This window comes from Pleurodeles waltl, chromosome 6, assembly GCF_031143425.1.
Source record: "Pleurodeles waltl isolate 20211129_DDA chromosome 6, aPleWal1.hap1.20221129, whole genome shotgun sequence".
NCBI lineage: Eukaryota > Metazoa > Chordata > Amphibia > Caudata > Salamandridae > Pleurodeles > Pleurodeles waltl.
Genome location: NC_090445.1, coordinates 279692088 through 279704742, shown reverse-complemented (window position 1 = coordinate 279704742; position 12655 = coordinate 279692088).

Below are 12655 nucleotides of genomic sequence, written 5' to 3'. Positions count from 1 at the left end.
TTGCCCCGGCTGATAAAGTCATTTGGATTTGAGCCTTTTCGTATGCGGGTGACACACAACTGCTCTTTAGATTTGACTATCTGTTTCCCAGCTGTATCAGGCACATCAGTGGTTGTTGTGTGCCATCAGAGAAAGAACAGAGGTTCTGATAGCTGGTAATTGGTATCCTTTGTTTGTCCCTCTCATGCTGGTCTTAAAGGCTTGGCCTCTGGCCAGATCCTGTGACCTCAGTTTGAAACCTGACCTCCATTAGAATCCTGGGTGCGGTATTTGATTGTGACCTTGCCTTTTGCACCCAGGTTCAAAAAGTACAGGTAGCACACTTCTTACATCTGAAAGTGCTTCACACAATCCACCTGATTCTAAATCCACCTCTACACGCCACAGTGGTTGGGGCTTTCATCTTGGTCAACTACTGGCTATTTTAACTTAATTCACTTGGAACTCTTTGTTAAAATATTCAACAGACAGAAGCAACTTCAATAACTCAGGTTATTGAAGGGTCTCAGAGATCCAGAATATGTACCATAGGCCAGGCAATAAGGCAAATTCTTCACTGACTCCCATTTAGTGCTGGAATTGGAAACAATTTAATCCAGGAACCATTAAATTGGCGTTTAATGTGTGGCAGAGGAAAGGGAGTGGAGTCACAAGGGGTAGAGCTTGAAAACCAGAGTGTGACAGTCAACGTATACATTTATTTAATGAAATATATGCTGCAAAGAGATTAGTAACAAGGACATATGTGACAGTAAATCTGCTAGAATACTTAATTGGTCACAGAAGCTGCATTTTAAAATATTGTACAGGGTTAAGACACCTGCTGCAGAGATCATTGTTTCACTGGCAGATCTGAGAGAATTCTAATAGCGGTAAGATAACACTAGTCGTTAGCCTAGTTCTCAGGGAGTTCTTTGTTTTGAGCAATCACAGTTTGTCGTAGTTTGGACTCTTGCTCTGAGCAAGACTGCTGGTTTTAGACAACAGTACTTTTGTTTGTAGGCGACTGAGTCTTTCCTACAACAGGTCGCAACTGTTGTCCCAACCTCACCGGCTCACTAGCAGCACCTCACCAGAAACACAATAGTAAAAGGTGATTTGTGGCAGTCGCTTACGCATGGACTCAAAGTAAGATATCTCAGGGTTGTCGTGGTTAAACGGAGACTACCCTTTTCTCACAGATATATTATGTCTCATACAAACACAGGCAATGACACATATGCAGTATAGTTATAATAGCTTTTTATTTAACATAACTGCAATTTGCGGTAAGTTGCATGGACTGCAATGATTAGGATAATGAATATAGCAAGTAACAGTATTGTGAAGAAGAGAGTCATTGTTATGAAGACCCCCACCATTTTGCAAATACATGAAAAAGATATATAAGATGGAATATGCCCTATTACCCTAATGTGAATAGGCCTAACCTCCTACCTAAAGGAGAGCTGGGTTTGTTAAACCTAATCTGCCAAAGCCGTGTCCATGAGTGGAGCCCCCAACCCTCGTTACCTTGGAATGAGGTCTCTATCTCAGACTCCGTAGGGACACGAAGACTGGGTCAGCGTCTTAACGACTGCAGCATCGGTATCAGCGATGGTGGCGATGCCCTCTGGTCGGAATCCCTCTGATCATCTGCCTAAAGTGTGATGTATTTATACAGATCTACAAGGTCCCCTGACGTAGGTGTATTCCAAAACAATAGATAACAGGCATGCTTGGGACGGCAATTAATATCAACAATCCCTCGAAAGTATAGAGAGGGAAAATCCCTAAGTGTGAACACCTACTGTTTGTTTGTCTTTCGTGTATAAACTTGACGCCTTGGCACAGTGACACTGATAATAAAACTCATAACAAGTGGCCTAACTATAAACAAGGCAGCCATCTTAGAGGAAATAAATAATTAAATGGGCTAAGACAGAGCAAGCTAAGTAGGTTAAAAGTCACTAGGTGACGGGGGCACTAGTTTACAAACCTACGGCTAAGCTAACTCCTGCTATCCTGTTAAAACAAACTAGGATTCACTACACCCTCCCCATCGCCGTAACAGGTATGATGAAGGTACAGGAACCCAAACGCTAAAAAAGCTGCTTCTGAACTAAAGGCCTAAGGCAAAAAACAAACTAATAAAAAAGCTAATAATAAAAATCGCTGTGTGTGAAAAACACGTTAAAAAACTGTCTAAAAACACATACAGAGATGTTAATATCAACCATGACAAGTACAGCAAACGTTCATTATAATTGCATAATTTGGAATCAGGAATGGTAAGCAAATTCATCAAATTATGTGTTATACGCAGGATCTTGAAGAATGTCATCAAAGTCACCAGTCAAGGACCTCAAAAATGAGTCAACATCTCCGAAGTGAAGTCTAGTGCTGGGCGGACAAACGGATCCACAGAGCAGAAGTGAGCCATATACACCGGTGCATCAATACTTGCTGCAGTGCCCTCATCCATGTTAGATCTTATAACGGAAGGCTCATAGGTGGCCTCGCGGAGCAACCTCAGTCTCAAGGGGCATGACCGTGTATGAACCCTCATCGGGGACATCAGCAGTTCGTGGTCCACAGGAGATGTTGGTGCAACAGCAAGACAGACCATAGGCAGATGTTCAAAGAGACACCATATGCAGCGGAAGACCGGTTGTACACACCAGAGAAGTGGCCGGAATGACAACGACCAGTCAAGCTCCAGTTCCACCAGCAAAGGTGTACCGAAGATCCGAACCATGCGCTCATGGCACAGTGGAGTTGACGGAAGCGGCTCCATTGCTCTGTGTTGCTGGAAAGAAACAACCACCGCGAATCAGAAGAAATAGCAGTAGTAGTCCGCCATTTAAAGCCAAAATAATCGGAAAGCCACCAAACACACTGGAAAAGAGAGAATGGATGGCTGATGGGATGACTCCGAAGACAGTCTGGAAGATGGACACGAAACCAGACCCGACAGCCTTAAAGAAATGAACAATCCCAGTGGTGCTTGAAGCATTGAATATTCTGGATACCAGTTCTCCAAAGTGTTTGGGGAAATCGGTATTTAAAAGGGATTGTATCTCGGTTGATGATCTCGCAATCTGGAGAGCATACGTCTCTTTTGCAGAAGTCAAGGCGAACTGTTTCTGAAACAATAGCGCCTTTAGTCTACTCAACTTGTCATAGTTCATATTAATAGTATCTATGTGGGGCCACATGTCAGATACTTTTATCTCTCGTGTGGGGGGAAACAAAATATGTCCACAACACGTAATGACCTTCGTGACTGAGATTGCGTAGGCAATTCCAGGTCGCAAGCCGCAACATCTTTGATCGTTCAGTAGAACATAACTTCCATTGGAAAGTACATGAAACACTGGACGAATCAAGGGGACGGGAGTACCCTTCAGAAAACAGGCCAAATTCGCGACCCCCGCATTGCAAAGACCGTGAAGAGACACCTGTTTGCATATCATCGAATGGCGAACAGCAGTCTCACATTCACTTCCGCTAAGAAAGACCTTCTGTTCACCGTTCAGACATTTATAGTCAAAGGGCAACTCCCACTCTTCCTTAATAAAGCTATCTCCTAGCTGCTCATATAGTCCCACGGCAAGATGTCTCAGGCAGCTCGAGAAACGAAACGTTGAAATCAGTAAATTAATAATGCCATGCAAGAGCCAGATAGATGAAGGACTCTCTGCTACCGTGAAGGGCAACTTATCTAACTTTTCTACTTGAAGCAGGGTGAAACTAGCCTCCCTTTTAGCCATTGTCTCTTGTTCCCTGGAGAAATTAAAAGCAGTGAATAGTTCACTCCCATTAATGTACCTCCATGGAATGTGGCCACTTTTCAGTGTCTGTAATGTCCAACCCAGCTGCATGATGGAACGTAGCTGCGTTTGCCCATGATATAACCGGGACAAGTCTGTCTGAGTGATATCAATAGCAGACGACACTATATTCGATAGTGTATAAATCCTATTGGACAGTGTGTTCATGCCATTGTCGACAACAGCTAATGTTTTTTCCAAATTTTCTTTATCGAGTTGCCTTAAACGTGCAGCAGCCTCAATCTGGGAAAGTTTCCAAATTTCATTGTACATAGCATATAAAAACCGTTTTGAGCGTTGTTTTCTAGGACCTAACAGGAAATCCTGCAAGTCTATATTGTCAGAAAGAGTGTTCAGGTGTTTTTTAACCGCTGTTAACGTGTTTGTCTGCACCCATTGCTGGCACAGCTTACCCACACTGTATGTCGTAATTATACCGGTATGTTGACCTGATAGAAAGCGAGGGTCAGGCCTGTGAATGGAAAAACCCCTTGAAGAGTTCAAGAAACGCTTTTGACACTCATCAGTGTCCGTGGGGCATACCAACCACCCGCCGGGACGAGAAAGTGAAGAATTATAGGCACCAGCCTTAACCATTGCATCTAGTCTGTCTTCTGAGACATTAAGAAAGTGTTGCCAATCTTTAAATTTTGTAGGAGTAGGGATACTGGGTGTGTTCATGTCTTTAATTTTTGCTAACCCTAGACAGGATGTCTGCTCTATAGTGTCATTTCAGAAAATCATTTGCACAGGAATAAGGCATGCCCGAAACAAAGCCTCTTTACCCTGTATCTGCCAATCTTGTGTTCCCCATACACTTTTCAAATCAATAGTGTTTTTCCAATATTCGTAACCCTCAAGCGAGAGCCGGGAAACGAAGGGATCTGAATAAATCAGTTTTGTATCTGTTAGCAAAAGTTTACTAATATGTGCAGGAGGTATTTTAAAGTAATACAACTCTGCTTTCCGTGTATCATGCCCAGAAAAGTACGTACATTTATTTCTGTAATACTTTGGACTCATATACATCATCACTTCCAAAAGCGGAATAGTCCATCATTTCAGCTAGCATGGAATTAACTGTTTGGACATCCCAATCATCAGAAACAACATTAGGTGTAATAACATCAGACATTGAAATTTTGAACACGTATGGTATTTGAATTATCTCCGTAGGCCCGTATATATCGAATGGAACTTTGTCCCACACAATCCCATCAGTAATTGGTATAGCTGTAATATTTACAGGGGACAAATCTCGTCGGACCTTATGTGAAGAATGATGTGGTGTTAAAATTACATCAACAGGATCCACAGAGGAGCGATCAGGAATATAGTGACCATTTATCAGCAAAAAGAAAACAGTCACAAAACCAATCCATAAAAATAATGCAATAAATGTCAAACAGAACCATAGATAGTTCCATGGGTAGATCAAATAGTTCTTTTTAAGCCATCAATACAGCTTACTACTTTTCGAAAGTTCGTCAGACAGAGTTGAGGACGAATCCGAAGAAAAATCATCAACGTCAATGAAATAGCCAGAGGAAGTCTCTGCAAACATAGGACCGGCTGAATTCTGATCCACCGCTCGTGGAGGTTCTTGATAGACAACATCATTAGTCGTGGAAGTGTTCGTGTAAAATACAGCCAAATCTTGAAGCGGGGTGGTCACCGAAGATGTGACTGGAACCAACAAAAGTTCATTTTCCGCCCTCCCCATGGTCGAGGAAGTGCCTGGAACAGCAGTTGACATGCTTGCATAGTCAGTAGCAGTGATGCTCATCCTACTATGTAGATGGATGTCCTGTTGGGTAGTGAGAGGGGATCGGGAACCACCCAAGGGACCTCCTGGTCTACTGTGGAGAATCGGCCACATGGTGTAACTTGATGTCATCAATGGAGATGAATCTATTCGATTTAGAACCAGACAATGGTGGTAGGATGACAGTCCTGGTGCCTTTTATCCCCAAGACAGGTACAGGTGCTCTGTATGATGGACCGAACTCCTTTTTCACAGCGATCTTCTCACGAACCAGATCCCCAAAGTTAGGAATCCAGCCAGTCGAAGTTTTCGCCAATTCCCTTATTCCTAAGGTGGCAGCACTTGCAGATGATTTATCATCACGAAATTGTTGAAGCTCCTGTAAAACAGTGAGACGTTCTTTTATGTCAAATGGCATTTCTGCTGCCACCATACCAGGGGCATCAAGATCTGGGACATACATAGGTATCCCAAAGAGAACCTCATATGGAGACTTTCCCCCCAAGGACCGTCTTGGCAGATTATTCAGTGCTCTCTGGACCCCATATAGGTGGTGTAACCAACTGCGGCCTGAACCTAATACTCGAGCTATTAAGGATTGCTTTAGATCACGATTCCGCCTCTCCACGACCGAATTTCCCTCGGGATGGTATGGTGAGGAGTAATGGAGTTCAACACCCATCGTCCCCATGGTGACCCCGAATGCCTTAGAGGCAAACGCAGGGCCCTGGTCCGAATGGAATGCTGCAACCGCATATGTACCGATAAAGATCAGCAAATCTTTTATAACAGTCCGAGCGTCAGCCGACCGCTGCGGCCATAGCCACAGGAATCCACAGCCACTAAAATGTATTTGTATGCACCATCAGGCTGTAAGGGACCACAATGGTCTAGGTACACACACTGAAGTGGCTTGTCTGACACTAAGAGGGATGTCTGCGGAGGGTGTTTGATATTAGAGCCCTTAATCTGCTGGCATATGTCACAGCAAAGGACATACTGTTTAGTTTGTCTGCATAGACCAGGCCACCAGTATCGTTGCTGTAGTATTGTTATTGTGGCCTGTATACCAGCATGTGCAGAAGCGACACCCTCATATGCGGCCGTAATCAGCTCTAGTCTCTGGACTTCATTGGGGATCACTCGATCTCGAACCCCAGGAATTGTTGTATAAGCAACATTCTGTGCACTGATATGGTAGGTATAGTTTGTAGGGTATCCTTTCGGAAGGGTCTTGCCAGCAGCCGAAGCTTTAACGGAAATCAGTATTTCATTATCCAATCTCGTCCGAGAACGAGTCACTGCAGCCACAGAAGCCGTAGCTACTGATGCTTTGGCCGCTTCATCAGCCAAATTATTGCCAGCAACGTGTATTCCTACACGTTGGTGTCCTAATGTATGAACTACATGGACACATGGCAGCTTATCCTTAAGATCAGCCACCCTCCCCCACAATATTTTGTGTTTAATGGTGTTCCCTTTAGAATCTCTAAACTCGTTCAGTTTCCAATGATTGAGATATTCATTGTATGACTGGATGCAGTAATGTGAATCACAGACTATCAAAGTCTGGCTTCCTGCCTCAGCATGTTTGAGTGCTAGAAGAAGAGCCTTAAGCTCAGCCAACTGGGCTGTGCAGTCCCCTTGGGTCTGTGTGTAGGTATTGTGAGGGTGGAAAACGCCATCTTCCAGTACCCCACACACGGCTGCGCAAGCTGCCGAGTATTGATGTTTAGTACCTACAGCCGGTTGTGCTGAACCGTCAGTATAAATGATAGTATCATAACTGTCTAGCGGCAAAATATTTAGAGGAGCGGGGTACTCCTGTTCATACTGGAGAAATTCTTGTGTCTGAAGTCTTGGATCAAAAACATAATCGACATCAGTGGGGGTCAGAGACGTTGCCCATTTAATCCAACGTGGATGTAATGCTTTAGCGTTCGGAACGCTCGCTTTAGTGACCGCCTCTAAGGCCGGCACCGGGGAGACAACAATAATGCGTTTCCCCTGGGCAAGTGGCCTCTCCTTTATGACGGCCATCTGAACTGCTGTCAGAATCTTTTCTGTAGGTGCGAAACGCTTTTCAGCATTGGAATATAAATCTGATTTATATGCTATCGGCACTGTGTCATCCTCATTAAAGGTGACATAAGTAAATCCAAGTGCTCCAGCAATTATTCTGATGACCAAATTTGTTTTATTGTCACATGTGTGTAAGTGTTTAGCATCAAGCATGTCCCGTTGCATATCCCTAAGGATATGTGTGTGTGCAATGGTCCATCGTCTGCTAGAAAAATTTGGCTGTATTAAGTCATAAAGTGGCTTGATACGTTCTGCATAATCTAGTATGTATGTTCTGCCAAAATTGAAGAAACCCAGTAAGGACTGTAATTTCTTAAGTGTGTTGGGAGGCTGTAGTTAAGCACACTTTTCTAGAAAGTGCAGGGCCAGGCTCTTCCCTTCATTTGATAGCTCATATCCCAGGAATAACACACTAAGAAAGGCTATCTTGCTTTTCTGAAAATTGAATTTATACCCCAGGTCTGCAAACCCCAAAATGATCCGATCAACCCTCGCAAGATGAATGTCGAGGGCGTCGTCAGTGAGATAGATATCATCCACATAGGACAATGCATCGGAATAAATTTAGTTCAAAATTGATGTTACACGGGCCGAAAACAGGCCTGGGCTATTTTCATAGCCTTGAGGTAAACGACAAAAGCGTTTTTGGGAGCCAAATGAAAACGCACTTAGGTCCCTACTCTCATGCGCTAAATTCTGGCACAAAAATCCATTAGATATATCCAATGTTGTTTTATATTTTTTACGCACTATATTATTTATCAGTGCTGTGCTGTGTGAGTTTTGTATAGCATATGTGCGTGTATGACTATTCAAGTGTCTATAATCAACCACTATTCTATATGAATGATCAGGCTTTGCAACAGGGAATAGCGGATTATTCATTGCCGATGTACAGGGCTCAATCACTCCCTGATACTCAAGTTGTGACAGTATCTCTGTCACCGGAGCTTTCGCCTCATGTTTAACAGGGTATTGTGGCTGTGGTTGGGGTGTTGACCTAACGGGAATAACATGACAAGGAGAATCCTTGTCCCAACCTACATGATTACGGTATAGTGCAGGTGCCTGTGCTAAAGCCCATTCAGCAGCATAGGCTTTTTTGTCTGCTGCCGGAACAAGATCGGAGAAAGAAGGCAAAATGACATCTTCCCCATGCGGGAGCTTGCGGACGTGTTCAGGCGGCCAGTCTCTCTCGGCCAACAGGATATCACTAGTTAGGTCATCCCAAAATATTACACTAATAATTCGTTCCACGTCTCCCTCAATCTGAATCGTTAAATCATAAACCCGATCGGGTGGGAGAACGCGGCCATCCGCTGTCTCAACCGCGATGTAATCGCTAGTTGCTGTCGCATCCAGATGATCTTTCAGACTCTGGCGACATATCGTGACCTCTGCCGCGCTGTCCAACAGAGTCACGGCCCACTTCTTGTTCCTCAACAGTGTTCTCAATACTACTGGCATTTTTAACTGTCAGTGCTGCCACTTTCTTCTTTTTAAACTGCGGCTTTTGCTGAGGAGTCTTTTCTTCTTTTTTAATGGCAGACTGTGGTGAGTCTTTCTTTTCTTTCACGTATTCCGGACGTCGATCTTGACGGCCCCCTCTCTCACTACGTTTATCCGGCGCATCCTGAAAGGAACGAGAGGGACGTGAATCAGTATATCTGTCGGGAGTTCTAATGTGCTCCCTACTTCTTAGATTATACCTCCTTTCGGAGTACTCCGCATGTGGAGAATCAGCTCTCTTATTTCTTTTCTCTTTGAAATCTTTTTGTTTGTCCCAGCGCTTTTTAGTGCCCTCCTGTGCCTGCTTCGTACCTTCCTTATGGGTGGTACACGGAAATTCCATTTTTTTAGGTTTGGCTCACAAACTATCCCGTCCTATACTAGTATAGGTATCGGAAATTATTTTCGGTAGCTGTCTCTCCTGTTCCAGATTTGGAGTTTCCCGGAGACGTTGGCGTATTGCCAGTGCCACCGCTTCCCCTTTAATATTACTCAGTATTATTGAGGAGACGGCGTCAAAGTTACGCATCAATTTCATCCCCACATCCAGGGCCGGTGCAGCCCCATGTTCATTTTGTATCTGTTTTAACACCTCTAATAAATTGGCAAGTGTCGGGGTACCATGTGTGGTAGTATAAACGGCAGCGAAGACTGTGCCCCATGTGGCGCAGTCATCCACAGAGGGAACCATCCCAAACGGCAAGCACATAGTGAGCAGCCTATGTTTTTCCTGTGGTCCCGTATGGGGAAACACAGCTTCCAGCTGATTAGTTTTCTGGGCTATCCAGAACGGTATTTTTTCCCGTTCCGTGGGCACTTTACCCATAATAGTATGCACTGTTTGTGGATTAATCCCAGTAGCCAATTGATAACCACCAGCTACTGGCGGTGCTGGACGCACTGGTGTTGTGTTCAATGTTCGCATTACGAACTGAACCAATCGTCTATATAATGCCACTAATTCATTATATAATACTCGTAAATCTGCGATCGGCATATTCTGAATGCCTGGGTGAGGTGTATATGTGGCAAACATAGGCCACGTAGGGCCCTCATTACTTAAAGGACCTAGCCTCACTCTTCGTAGTACATGTGGTAGGGCGCCTTCAAACCAGTTTTGATGCTCTTGATATGTGAGCGATATTTCATGATACTGGTATGCTTCGTACCGTACCGGCACGTTCGCAATTTCATATGTGTGAAATGTGTGCGTTCTTTGGTCAGCCTCAGGAAAGGTGACCCAACAGTAAAACGTTTCTGTTTGGTATGCCTCAGTTGCTTCTATTATCAGAGTAACATCCCCACCCTCTTCTGTAAGGCCATGCGCTAATAAATGTTGTGTAAGTGCATGTCTAGCATTTGCAGGAATGTCTATGGTATTAGCCATAGTTGTTTAGAGAAACGGAACACCAAATAGGGGAAGTTTTTTCCTTTTTATTAGTTCGAGCTCGAACAACCTACAGCTTAATTAGGTGTTACCTGTTCAGCTGAGGAGGATTCTCCCAAAGACCACGGACGTCTCAGTATAATGGTACTTAGGGTACCTGTTGTCTGTGAGACAGTGATAGTCAGGGTATCCGTAAATTAGTGCCTAAACAGCATCGTTGGTGGCGCCATGTCGTAGTTTGGACTCTTGCTCTGAGCAAGACTGCTGGTTTTAGACAACAGTACTTTTGTTTGTAGGCGACTGAGTCTTTCCTACAACAGGTCGCAACTGTTGTCCCAACCTCACCGGCTCACTAGCAGCACCTCACCAGAAACACAATAGTAAAAGGTGATTTGTGGCAGTCGCTTACGCATGGACTCAAAGTAAGATATCTCAGGGTTGTCGTGGTTAAACGGAGATTACCCTTTTCTCACAGATATATTATGTCTCATACAAACACAGGCAATGACACATATGCAGTATAGTTACTATAGCTTTTTATTTAACATAACTGCAATTTGCGGTAAGTTGCATGGACTGCAATGATTAGGATAATGAATATAGCAAGTAACAGTATTGTGAAGAAGAGAGTCATTGTTATGAAGACCCCCACCATTTTGCAAATACATGAAAAAGATATATAAGATGGAATATGCCCTATTACCCTAATGTGAATAGGCCTAACCTCCTACCTAAAGGAGAGCTGGGTTTGTTAAACCTAATCTGCCAAAGCCGTGTCCATGAGTGGAGCCCCCAACCCTCGTTACCTTGGAATGAAGTCTCTATCTCAGACTCCGTAGGGACACGAAGACTGGGTCAGCGTCTTGACAACTGCAGCATCGGTATCAGCGATGGTGGCGATGCCCTCTGGTCGGAATCCCTCTGATTATCTGCCTAAAGTGTGATGTATTTATACAGATCTACAAGGTCCCCTGACGTAGGTGTATTCCAAAACAATAGATAACAGGCATGCTTGGGACGGCAATTAATATCAACAATCCCTCGAAAGTATAGAGAGGGAAAATCCCTAAGTGTGAACACCTACTGTTTGTTTGTCTTTCGTGTATAAACTTGACGCCTTGGCACAGTGACACTGATAATAAAACTCATAACAAGTGGCCTAACTATAAACAAGGCAGCCATCTTAGAGGAAATAAATAATTAAATGGGCTAAGACAGAGCAAGCTAAGTAGGTTAAAAGTCACTAGGTGACGGGGGCACGAGTTTACAAACCTACGGCTAAGCTAACTCCTGCTATCCTGTTAAAACAAACTAGGATTCACTACAAGTTTTGATTAATAAAGTAGCATAGAGGTCACTGTGCCTGCTGCTAAGTGCATCATGTAACAGGCAGATCACAGATTGTTTATTTATTTTGATAGGTAAGTGGGCTACTGATTTTAACACTGAGATCATTTTGTTACTTCCAGTTCATAAGCTGCAAGTGATGAATATAGCTTTGTATAGTGAATATAGCAGAGTGATCTATTTACCACCATCAAGGAGTTACATGCATACTATAAGTCATGGGTTTAGATCTTTTTAATATTTTTCTCAATCTGTTCTAGGATAGGTAAGAAGGGCCCCCCCCAGGAAGTAATAAAGTCTTGTTGGTACAGAATACCACAATCATTGTGTTGCGTTTTGTATCCTCACTTTATTTTTCTCCTGAGCGTTCGCTCTTTACATATAATGCCTACAAGTAATGTGATTCCTAAACCATATAACTCTCATTGTCATATGTAACATTTCCTGTATGTTGATTTACACACTTGTATGATGTGTGCTTCTGTGTGTGAAGCTTTCTGGCACCCTACACTTAGATGAGTAGCGCTAAAAAACAAATAAAAAAATGTCATTGAACAAATTCAATTCAATTAAACATTTAACAAATGCAAAAATGCCATTGAAATCAATATTTGTGTAATTACACATAAAGACGAACCTTGCATTATTATAGTGCAAGCACATCTCTTACATAGGGAGTTGAGCAAAGTTAAAAAAACAGTCTTCAAAAGTTTCCCTTGAGTACTTGTGAAGTGACAACAAGTTGTGTGCCTT